Genomic DNA, 3258 nt, shown 5'->3' on the forward strand with positions numbered 1-3258 from the left:
ATTTCGACAGAGACCCATGGCTTTGAGAAACATTGTCCGTACACAAACTGATTACATTTCCTAATGCGATATAACCCGTCTAGAGGTTAAGACAACGGCGTTTGATAGCCGAGCCGTCCGCTGCGACGGGTCAACGAGGCTTCGTAGATAACAACACGACATGAATAATAATACAACTCAGTGGATAAATAACAAGCCTAAACAATATAATTATTAACATTACCATACTTTTTGGACGATTTTTGTCAGATGACCACACTCAACTCAGTCTGATATTGATACGTAGTATTAAACCTAATGGACAACGGTTAATCTGAATGACCCAGATGACCTATAGCTAAAACCGGTTGCTACCCTCTTATATATACGTTATGGTTGTACACATATATACAACTCATGGCCCTAATTAAAGGTGTATTTCGTTCGGTCAAATTGGCAGTCGCCAGCAAATTGTATTCAAGTTGTTCAAAAACTAATTTCTTTGTCTGCTCACTGAAATTTCATCATGAAATGTTTAATCATCAGTTAACAGTTTTACACAAGGCATTTACTGCAAAGTTTTGATCTGTGCTGAACATAGGCAATCCGACTGTGGAGCCTGTCTTTCACCCAACGCACTCATTCGCTTAAGGGTGGTAGTGTAGCCTTGCTGTTAAAGCGTTCCCTCGTCACGCCGAAGGCCCGGGTTCGATTTCCAACCTGGTTACAATGTGTGTAGTCCATTTCTGGTGTCCCCCGATGTGATATTGCGGTATATTGCACAAGGCGTAAAACCCAACATAATTTGGTGGTGAGTTCATTTCACTAAAGGGGTGGCGGTATAGCCTAGAGGTTGAAGCGTTCGCTTGTCACGCGGATGGCCCTGGCCTGATGCCCCCCATGTACAATGTGTGAAGCCCATTTCTTGTGTCCCCGGCCGTGATTAGAGCTCTTGAATAGTGCTAGCAGCAGCGTAAAACCCACTCACTCACTCACTCACCAAATTTGGTGGCGAGTTCATTTCAAACAAGCTGTAATGTATGAGGTGCATGCACGGGTGGTATGATTATTATTATTATGCAAATTTCTGTTTGTTATTTTAGATTTAGATACTTTTAGATAAGGCGGTGCATCGTCCACATGAGGCATTGTTCAGCTATCCGACACTCGGGTAAACTTAATTCTTTTGGCACCCTTCGCAATAATCTTATCTAACGAATCGTTCTTACATTGTCCCATTGTGTTGATCAGCACGGTGGTGTGGTGCGAGGTACGATACGAGTTGTAATTACTAAAGGGGCTCTCACACTTTGCCAAGTATGGACCCGAGCTGACTCGGGGGTACTCGTATGGTGCTCGTAGCGAGGTCGTACTAAACTCGGGGTGACTCGGGATACCTCGTACTGATCTACGAGAGTTTTGGAACTGCTCAAAACAGTCGGGCCGCCAGCCAACTCCTAACAAACTCCTAACACACTCGTCCTACTCGTAATACCCTCGTGGCGACCTCGTGGTGCTCGTACAGAACTCGTATGAGGATCGTCTGCAAAGTGTATTGCCCAGTTGACCGAGTCTAATACGAGCTATACGAGTGTGCCACCTCGTACCAAAGTCGTACCAAACTCGTACAGCTCGTATCGAGATCGTTGTGCTTGTATGCAACTCTTAAGAGACTCCTATTAGACTCCTCTTGGACTCCTATTGGACTCCTATTGGACTCCTGTGGGGCTCGTAACATACTCGTAGCGTACTCGTATGATACTCGTATATATGTAGTCTCTTCCCGCGAGGCCTAACCGAGTTAGGCTCGGGTGAGCTCGGCAACCACCTCGGCAACCACCTCGGCAACCACCTCGGCAAAGTGTGAGAGCTGCTTGAGCGTCTCCCGTCTTCTTCGATGTCACAAAATGACCAGGTCACCCTTGTTAAGAGTTAGTCTGACAATTTGGTTTCTGAATGAGAAGTTTAACGTATTGCAAGATTAAGAATTTTTAACAAAACATTATTAAACATATTTTATTGTGTGATTTGTAAACACAAAGGCAAAAGTGACACACTCACATTGTCTTCTCCGTTCTATATTTATACATATTTTCAAACGCGCATTCATACCTACTGGGCCCTAGTAAATGAAGCTCGTGACCTTCAGGTGATGATATATACTTGCCTACTGTTTACGTACAGTTCGTATCTGCGTGTCAGGTAAATTATAGCAGTGTCCTTCTGAACACGTTGTTCTCCCGTATTTTAGATTTTGGAAGCTCATTCTTCCCATCCTCATATACAGTGATATTAGATCACAATTGCAGGTGACCCGTGAAGATCCGGGGTAAAATAGGTCTTCAGCAACCCCTGCTTGCCGTAAAAGGCGATTATGCTTGTCGTAAGAGGCGACTAACGGGATCGGGTGGTCAGACTCGCTGACTTGGTTGATGCATGTCATCGATCCCAATTGCGTGGATCGATGCTTTTGGCGTCTATCACTGGATTGTCTGATCCAGACTCGATTATTTACAGACTGCCGTCATATAGTTGGGATATTGCTGAGTGCGGCGTTAAACAACAACAAACAACAGACAAACACAATTGTAGGTTCATTTATCGATGACTATATTAGACAGTGAACGCTGTGAATTGTCATCCTTTTTATGAAACGACCCGAGTTGTTTCTTATGGTAATTAAATATTAATGTACAAATATGTCCCTTTAATTATGATCCTTTAATTGTGAAAACTAAAATAATATTGAAAGGGTTTCCTTCACTAAGAAGTTACTGAACACGAAAAATGAATATTACATGCATTTGTTTGCCTTCAAATCGAGACTACTCCATGTACGATCGTTATTTCAATGCTACATGCTATGGAATTATAGAAGGTACATTGTCGCGTTGTCGTGCTTGGTTAATTTCACACTTTTTGGTTCTTTTTTAAGGGCGACAACACGATGATGCCCCTCCTAGGATTCCATGTAGCATTGGGCAAATTACTGGATCAAGGGAAGGCATCCATTGAATTCTGTCCGCTCTTACATTAATAAAGCGTCATAAAATCTAAGCTAAACCACTTGAATTATTATTCTTAGAATATATGTCACATTTCTGGTTGGCCGTGAAAATTAAATGTGCGTTCGGCGAAAGATTATCAGATACAAAAATATAAGCTCAGTCAGTCAGAAAGTAAATTTGGATTTACAATTCTTGTCTGAAGATGTTTGGTAAAATTGCTCTCCATGGAACGAGGATTCTGGTTTTGACAGAGTTACCCGCCCTTGATAAT

This window comes from Haliotis rufescens, unplaced genomic scaffold (genome assembly GCF_023055435.1).
Source record: "Haliotis rufescens isolate VD_foot unplaced genomic scaffold, xgHalRufe1.0.p SCAF_5, whole genome shotgun sequence".
NCBI classification, from domain to species: Eukaryota; Metazoa; Mollusca; class Gastropoda; order Lepetellida; family Haliotidae; genus Haliotis; species Haliotis rufescens.